Consider the following 10,369-nt stretch of genomic DNA (forward strand, 5'->3'; position numbering starts at 1 on the left):
TTTATGAACTTTATGTGGAAGACTTAGATATAAAGTTACTAAAAAAGCTTAAAATACAAAATACTATTTATTTGTTATATGTTATTTTTAGTTTTCTTCCTCCCTAAAGGTAAAATAGAAGAATTTGCAATTTGAGGATTGCCTAATTGCCTATCTTCATTTTCAATATTCTTCAACGCAATAGTTTTAAGTTGAATCATTTCGTATTAATCTCTGACTCTCTGTGTCTGTATCTCTGAATATCTCCTCTGTCACACACACCACATGCACATTCATACATGCATGCACATATATGCATGTATATATAGACACATTTTGCTTGTCATTATCCGTCTGCTAACTATTTAGATCAACACCATTTTAGACATTCTTATTCTTTTCCATCTATGTTATATTTGGAAAACAATTAAAACAGCCAGAGAGATTGTCTAATGAATAAATTGCTGAATGTGTATAAGAACCTAAATTCAGATCTCCAGCAACCACATGAAAAGGCAAAGGATAGTAGTATTCATCTGTAACCTAAGCATAATTGGGATATAGAAAGTGAATGACAGGGCTTGCCAGAAAACCATTCTAACTAAAACTGTGAGCTCTGTGATATATGAGTTTTTGACTCAAAAAATTGTAGCTACCTATGAATATGACAAAATGCCAATCATGCAAATACAAGGCCTCAGCTCATATACCTAGAGTCAAAGAAAAGACAAATGGGGGGACAGCATATATTTGTAATTCCATTGAGTCTATGGTGAAATTAGAGGTGGAGATGTGATCTAGAAATGAGGCCAGTGCTGCTTTGTTATATTAGTATAAGTTTTAACTACCTTCCAAATGCCTATCATAATACCCATGGATAGGTATAACTAACACCCCTAATGAAAGAATCTTCTTTTTACAGCACACAGAGACCATTACAAACAGTCATAGTTGGTCAAGTGCAAAGAACTGACTATAGGATGCTCAATACTAACTGATACTTCTGCAACAAAATCCCTACACCTAATTCTCAGAGAACATGACAGAAACGTTGCAAGACCAGGGGACCAGAATATCTGCTATGAGATCGTGTCTTCTTTATATGACAGGGAAGGTACATCCGCAAAATATCAACAATATGGCCACCTAAGCAAGATATAAATAAGGACAACACTAGTTGGCAACAGTGATGGGGAAAATATAACAATTCCCTACCCATAGATGTTGAGCTACAAGAGACTAATGACTTATAAAAGAAGAATTCATATTTCTAAGAAATGAGCTGCCTAATGATAACACAATACAAAATACCCAGTACTAAACACACACACACACACAAACACACTCATCCACATCACTAAATGGACTCATCAGTTGCTATTTACACATTTATTCACACATGCATATGTATGGGTATGTAGGTGTGTGATTTTGTGTGTTTAAAATATTAGCTATAGAAAGGAGGCCATGAATTCGAGAGACTAGGAGAGTCTGGAGAGAAGAGTGGAGGCATATATATTAAATAAAAATAAACTTAATAATACTAAATGAAATATTACTTAACAAAATCTGGAAGGAAAAGACTGGCATTCATGGTTGTCCTCTGACCTCTACATATGACAAGCATGTGCCTACACATACACACAGTAACACTCACACAGAAAGACACACACACATACACACATGCACACACACACACACACACACACACACATGCACATACACGGTGTAGATCCTCCCCAAATATAGAAAATAGATACATTATTACTTAAGGAATATGATCTTAAAGTTACAATATTCAAATAACAATATAAAACTGACCGTAGAGGGTTTTCACATCTTTTCTCTAATGTTATTTCATGCTACAAACTCCTTAAGAATAATCATGTCGCATACCATCAGGAAACTCCAAATCATAGGTAATTATGATAAACAACAGCACATTCAATCAAAAACACAAAAGAAATATAAAACCATCACCAAACATCAGCCAACTTTATATTTAAAACAGAACAGCAAGAATATTCACATGTGGGGCTGGGAGGAGATTTCATAATGAAACACTGTAGTACTTTGTGTGAAATGTTTGTAAAATTAAAAATACCCAATTCTGAAAATTTCCAACTGCAAAGCCTACAATCCCAGTATAAGACTAGTCTTTGCTGGATTCCTGATTTGCCACTCATCTATAATATGAACTGTGAGGTTATGGGAAAATATTAGAATTAATAAATACATGTTTTAGTGCTATAATGGGCTATGATAGGATTTCATTGGTTTTCTATAGTTCCTCTACATAATCTCATGATATGAAATTGTGAGTACTCTATTTACAGGCATCCATTCTAGTCAAAGTTTGGGTGACAGATTGTTCTTGCTTCATGCAGAATATAACCAACGATTCCACATGATCCTGCTCATAAAGAGCTTTTTTTTATCCCTTCCTTAAGATAAAAGTCAAATCCAACATCTCAAAGGATGAGACCAGTCACAGAGTCTCAGTGCAAATTCCTACAATATATTGCCTTTGTGTAGTGTCTTGACTCCTGGCTTCTATGAGTGCTTCAGACACAGTCTGGACTTGCCAACTCTTTCAGCAACAAGTCACTCTCATTACCATATCCAGTTGATATGGTGATAAGCCATGGGGACACAAAGCCTTTAACTTCTGATTAAATCTTAATACTCTCAGGTTATACCATGGGGCTATGACTATCATAAGTGTCGCTGTAGTTACAATGTTTGCTCTTCAACTTCCTCCTGCAGTTGGCTGCCACAATCGATTTTCAACAATTTTTAGCACAGGATCACTGATGTCTGCTTGGTACACAACAGATAATAAAGAAAGACAAAGGAGGTTCTTTTCCTACAGGTCAAATAGTTTCAGAACTTGGGTTTCTTCTAGAAATTATGTATTTGTTTGTTATGTTGAAGGCTCTATCACAATCCATAAACTTTGTTATTTCCCTTTTCCAGCCACATCCCAAAGGAGATCATTCTTGGGCCTACACCATAAAAATCAGGGGCTGGTCCTAGAGGACTAGGTGCAAAGTTGTAGGAGCTCCTGAAGTCTCCAGGAGCTTCTCATTCATATACCAATGTCTACTCAGTGTCCAGAAATTCATTAAAAGTATAACAAATTATGACTCTGCCAGCACATATCTCCACATGCTATTGTTCTTAGTAAACCCATTGGGATGGATCTCTCTTCTCTAAATGCACTCAACAATGTGGATTTGGCCATGGTGGTTTGTCCTGTGCCTTCACTTTTTTAGTGGATCTAAGACACCAGAGTTTAGTGCCATTGTTGTTAAAACTTTTTATTTTATTATGTTTTGTTATTAACTAAATATAGTCATTTTTATATAACCGGTGTGTTAAGAGAAGCTTTTTCTTTGAGAGAAGCCTTCCCGCCAGCCTGGTTCTAGAGCCACATCAGTCCCAAATAAACACACAGGAGGCTATATTAATTATGAAGCTGTTGGCCTTGTTTGTTTCTTACTGGCTAGCTCTGACTTAAGTAATTACCCCATAATTGTTAATCTAAGTATTTCTCTTACCGGAGAATAGTTCCGGGCTTCCTACCCCATGGCGTTACATCTTGACTGTCTAATGTTGCTCCTTCCCAGAGTCCTCCTGGACTCCTAGTCCCACCTATCTAGATTCCTATTGGCTCAACAGTGCTTTATTGACATGAGACTTCCCCAACACCAGTGCAGTTTCCCTTCCCTTCCCTCCTCTCCTCCCAATCCCCCCCTTACCTCTCCCAAATCACTCCTTCTCTTTCTGTTCAGAAAGGGGCAGGCTTCCTCTGGCTGTAAGCAAAGCATGCCATATCAAATTGAGGTAGGACTAAGCTTCTCCCCTTGTATTAAGGTTTAGTAAGGAAATCCAGCATTAGGAATAAGTTCCCAAAAGCCTGACAAAGCCTCAGAGGCAAGCTCTTCTCCCATTCACAGGAGTCACATAAGAAGACCAAGCTATGAAACTATCATATATAGGTATAGGGCCTAGGTAGGTCCCATGTGGGCTCCTTACCTATTGGTCCAGGATCCATGAACTCTTATGAGCTCAGGTTAGTTGTATCTGTGGGTGCACTTGTGATGACCTTGACTCTCTGTGATTCATACAATCCTTCCCTCTCTTCAAAAGGTTTCCCAATGCTCAGCCCTATGTTTGCCTATGGATCTCTGCAACTGCTTCTATTAGTTACTGGATATAGCCTCTCTGATGACACTTAATATAGTCACCAATCTGATTACAGATGGCTAGTTAAGGCTACCTATCCCTTATTTCAACGTGTCTTAATTGGGTCATCCTCGTAGATTCATGGAGTTTCCATTGGACAAGATTTCTACCTGACCCTGAGATGTCTCCACAATCAGATTACCCCTTTATTACTCTCCCTCTCTCTCCCACCCCAACTTTATCCCTCTGTTCCCTCCCCAGTTTACCCCAGAGATCTCTTCCATTTCCCACCCCAGAGGAATCAATAACTGAAACAAAAACTACACATCACTTCCTTTGATGAACACAGATGCAAAAATCCTCAACAAAATACTAGCAAATGACATACAAGCAGATCATCAATCGCAATAAAATTGTCTTTATGTCACTAAATATAGGGATGGTTCAACATATAAGCCAGTAAATGTAAAAAAATCACATAAATAAACTTAGACAAATATTATTTGATCATCTCAACACATGCAGGACACGCCTTTGACAAAATCCAAAAATCGTTCATGATAAATGTTCCAAAAAAAATAGAACTGGAGGGAACACACCTCACCACAATAAAGGCTATATGTGAAAAGCCCATAGCCAACCTATGTTAAATGGAGAAAAACTTGAAGCAGTAACCTTAAAATCATGAATGAGACAGAGATGTCCAGTAGTTCCAGTCCTTTTCAGTGTAATATTGGAAGCACTAGTTGGGATCATAAGAGAAAGAAAGTAAAAGGAGAAGTCAAATCTTCCTTATTTTAGGATGACATGATAATACATACAATAGATATTAAAAATTCCACCAGAAAATGTCAAGAAAAAAAAGAAGCAACACAAGAAAAAATGTCAAGAAATAGCAAAAAAATTTCAGCAAAGTGGTTGGCTACAAAATCTATTGACAAAAATCAGTAACCTTTCTACACCAACAACAAACAAACTGAAAAAGAGATCATGGATACATTCTCCTTTACAGTAGTGTCAAAGAAAACAAAATATCTTAGAAAGAACCTAACCAAGGAGATGAAAGGTATCTATAATGAAAACTTAAGTTTCTGGATAAAGAGATGAGAAAGATACTAAAATATAAAAAATATGTGTTGCTGGACAGGTAGAATTATTATTGTGAAATGATCATTCCACTAAAAGCAATGTGCAGATTCATGTTCAATACTGAATGAAATGTTTTCATCAGATCCAGAATACCCAGTGGTATTTATCTTAGAGTTCAAAGTCTCCAGGATTATACAAAGCAAAGTATGGCATTTATTAAATATCCAGTGTCTGCTATTTTATTATAGCTGCCTTAACACATTGAGGAAAAAGGTAAATTGAAAACTTTCTCATCAAAGTTAAAAATAAATGACAAACTGTTTATTTCCTGGAAGTGTTTAAGTGTCTATAAAGAAGCTCTTTATATGACTGAATAGTGTAAGAATAGCATCAATCTGTGAGTCCTTCAGGAAAGAGAATGTGAGAATTGTCAGAGGATGAGAGTCCAAGGAGTGAAGGAGGAGCAGCAAATTAATAAATAAAGTTAAAGAAAAAAGTGGCCATGTGTATCTAGGCTGAAAGAGTATCCCTCCATGGGGAATGGGCTCCCAAAGCTCATTTGTGACAAAGGGATAAATACTGGCTCCACTGTTAAAGGTCCACCTCATACACTGCTCAGGCCTCCTAACTGACACCCACATTCAGAAGGCTTGGTTCAGTTCAATGCTGGTTCCCCATTTTTACTAGTAGGTTTCCTGTGTTCCCACTTGGTCAGGTCAACTGTTTCTGTGGGTTACAGACTTAGATGATCCCCCATGGAAGGCCTCACCCTCCCTTGGGAGTGGATAGGGAGTGAGATGGGGGTTTGGTGTGGGGCATGGGAGGATGGGAGGGAGAGTGAACTAGGATTCATATGTAAAATAAGATTGTTTCTAAATAAAAAAGAAGAAAGAAAAAGTGGTCTTATGTTTTTTTCCTGCAACATTTTAAGCAAAGTATTAAGCAAAGCAGAAGATGCTAGAGCCAAGACATGAGTACATTTTCTCAAATAAAGTTGTTGGCACTTGTAGATTTAATTCTTCCATACCTATATAGACCATGAGAAAGTCATTAAATTTTGTCATCCTAGACTCTTTCAACTGTGACTTTAGTTGATCTATTCTTAATTTTATGAAATTTATGAAGGTAAACTTTTCATTGCCTTTGGATATGATAGCATTTAAAACTTCATTACAAAAATATGTATTACAATATTTAAAGAAAATAGCATTTGGAGTGCATGAGACATGCTTTAATGCTTATTTTTGTCAACTATTGGATTTCAAAAGAAGCAATTTGTCAAAGAATTACAACTTGTGTAGTTAGTGATCTCTTTAACACATGAATAATTTTCTGTAAGCACCAATCAGAAGCAATAGAACATACCAAGCTGCTCTGTGAAAGCATAATCAAGTCAACATTAATTGCTAGCTAAATAGATGTTGTACATTCAGTTTTGTCTAGCTAAGCAAACATATGGCATAAGAAAAGAAATGTGTCAGTAAGTAAGCCAGAGCTTAAAGATTAATCATTGTCTCCAAATGAACAAGATAATGAACAATCTAAAATGACAATTTCAGTTCTCATTACTTAGCACTTTAAAAGGTTAAATCATAACTCTTCTAAGCATGTTAATAAAATATATAGCTACAATTTTAAATAACAAATTGAGGAGATAGCAGATAAGATGCTATGTGACATTCCAAAGAAAATCTCGATAGACATCACATACATGTTAGTCATTAGGATTTCTGAAATGGATCTATAAAATCTATAAATTTCCACAAAATGTATTAGTATCCCTATGACAGAAATGAAATGCATTCTAATTAGATTAATCTGCATTTATGTAAACAAGCTTGTTAGTGTTTAACAATGTATAGAATTGTTCAGTACCTAAAGAGCTATGAAAGAGCGAAATGGCTTCAAAGGATGCACTAGACAGGAACATTCAGTAATCATTTCGCTCTTTCAAATATTCCAAAAACCTTTTGTGATAGAATAAAGACCATGCATTACAAAACAGAATGACTCACTATGTGAATGTAAAGAATAATGTGTTGTTGGAGTACAGGGAATAGAATAGACAGGGTGCAGTTGAATAGATGTGTAGGGGTTACCTCATGAAAATTCATTTAGATTTGTTTGACATTAGGGAATGGGCAGGGACACATTTGAATGAGACAGTGGTAATTTCCACTTTTGCTTCTGCAGCATAGGAAGACTATTGCAAACATTTTTGAGTTAGCTCTGCAAAAGGATTTAATCAGCCCTGAAAGTTCATTTCTAACAATGGAATTTCTTTAACCAAGGAGCACATTGTGAAATACATTTTACTGGCCTTTATATATATTAAAAGATGTAGCAGAGGGGACTCTCTCTTGGGGCCCAAAGATGTATGTATACATGTACACAATCCTATGTGGATTCCCAGTTCTTTGTCATTAAAGTTCCTTAATAGAAAAAAAACTTACTATATGACATTAATATTTTACATTTGTATTAGTGTCAAGAATTTTGTTTCTATTGAAGTTCTTGAGTTATTTTTACCAATACAAATAGTAGCATATGTTTTTTTAAAAATAAAAACCTTAATTATAGTTCAGAAAGTTTTATAATTCTGTTTACTGTTTGGGGTACTGTAAATTATGAAAGTCTAAAAATAAAAGAAATTATGAATGAGAATAGTAATTAAGTAATTGTTCAAGGGAAACATAATTACTTTTATAGTAGGTGATTTCTTTTCAAGTTCCTGTTCTTAATGCTCTTGACACATTTAACTCTAAAAGTAGATAATAGAATATTATGCTAAGTTTGACTAATTTTCTAAAGCAGAAGATGAATTTCATGGAAAACTATAGATATTCAGACTTTCAGGTAAAACCTATTAGGCAAAATTTAGTCCTTCGTTTGCAAAGACACATTTGGATTACAGATTTACCTTTCATTAAATCCACAGAGGTAGCTGAGAGTTGTTTATGTCAATTACCTTCTCTTCCCACCCAATTTTGTTGGAGAACTGTATGACTGAACTAACGTTTGTCCACAGTTTGAATCTCAGACATTGTTCATTCATTCTGCAGTTCACTACTTTTCTCCTAAGAACTGATGAATATGTTCAGAGAATTCCCCTGCACTGAATTCTGTTTCTTTAGCAAACTCCAGGCAGTATTGGCAAGGTTACAGAAATACCATGATGCTGAAATATCTTCCAGTGATCGTAACATCTAAAACAGCTTAATACCTGTAGGAAATAATATGCCAGCAATTAAAAAACAAGTTAAAAATTAAAACAACAAAAAACATTTTAAAACAAAAAATTTCTAGTGCTATTTTTCCATTTCTATTTCTATTTAAGGACATTTTCATGAGAACATTTCCTTCTGACTGTTATATTTTCAACCATGGTAGAGTGAGCTACTGGAGAATGCACAGTAAGTTTCCTGAGTATTAACCAATTTTCATGACAAAGTATTTATTATGTAATCCACCCTAATGGACAATTCTCTTTTTCCATCATACTATATTCATGGATGTAGATATTTGATCTCTTCAATCTATTATGCTTATTAAGCTTACTGAAGCTCAGATGAACTCATTTTGGTTAATGAAAGATTTACAAAATTTATTTGAGTAATTTTAAATTGGTGTTACTAGTTTTTCATCATATACATGCTATTGTATATGACAAGATTGAAGACTCAATTTGCATGTATGTCTTTTCTTAATTTCTATTATTTCTGAAAATTATTTACATCGTTTACCGCTTCCTTTTTTCTCCATAAACCCCCATATATATAGAGAGTATATATTCCTAAATACATAAATATAACCTACTAAATATGGAATGTTACTTATATGTATATGTTTTTCAATAAAATATTTTAAACAAATATAAACATAAATTCTGAAAAGCATCTACAAGAGCAAAATATGACATCTGGAATATAAATCATTACACAAAATGCATAAAGTATGAATATGTAACCTCTTTCACAGTACTAAAGAAGAAAAAAAGATGCCATTCTGTAGTCTATTCGAGAAAATACTCCTTCCCTAAATGAACTTGAGGAAAAGACATATCATATGTTCTCACAAATCTTACATATATAAAAATGATAAAGGAATGAATTTTATATATTCTTCTTGAAAAAATATGCATGTGTGGTAATGCATATGCTAAATAGCTCAATTTAGTTGCACCACAATGAAGCTATACAAAGAGCTTCAGAAATGGGCTATCAGCAGACATTATGTAAGGAAACTGTTCAAGAAGGGCCTTTAGAAGGTGATGCCAGATGGAGACTCTTAGATGAAGGAATAAAGAAAGCAGGAAAATGAAATGTGGGCAAATAAAAATGGCTATTCTTTATCGTTTCTATCAACCATTTAGAAGACAACTGACTGTGTATAATAAAGAGTGCACTAGGTGGAGTCATCAGTCGGCAGCCATCTTTTTATCTTCCCCAGCTCTGGCTTGGTGTGTCCACACACGCAGAGTCAGCACACATCTACTTTTGAAGTAATGCACTTGCCGCCATAATTACACAACTTCTTTTCTCAAAGTTCTACCAGATGGTGGAGAGCTTATCTTGCACTCATTTCATATCTGTCACATGTGTGCGTGCGTGCACGTGCGCACACACACACACACACACACACACACACTCACACACAGATACTCAAGTTTATCTCTAACTTCTCTCGGTGTAGTACATTAATATTTTTTTTGCCTTACCCAAATACCTGAATTCATTTTCCTCAAGAATTAGCTTAATAAAACAGTGGTGGATGCTCATATATACCAGAAGAAATCAGGATGGAAACCACAATCATTCTAAGCATCCAGTTGCCATAAAATTATGTTCTATGTAATATTTGCAAGAATTTTTTCTTATTATCATTTTTATTTTAAAAACAATCTTTTCTCATTTTACATACCAATCCAAGTTCCCCTTCCTCTCTACCCCCTATCAAAGAGTTTTTAAGCCAATGTGAAGAATTTTAAAAAATGAATTTGAAATAAAAGTCATGGATCTGGAAGTTTTATTTTTAAATATACACCAATGTTCTGGCTATTACAAACAATGCTGTTATGAAAATAGTTGAACATATGTCCTTGTTGTATGAAAAT

This window comes from Mesocricetus auratus, unplaced genomic scaffold, assembly GCF_017639785.1.
Source record: "Mesocricetus auratus isolate SY011 unplaced genomic scaffold, BCM_Maur_2.0 Super-Scaffold_100676, whole genome shotgun sequence".
In the NCBI taxonomy this organism is placed as follows: Eukaryota; Metazoa; Chordata; class Mammalia; order Rodentia; family Cricetidae; genus Mesocricetus; species Mesocricetus auratus.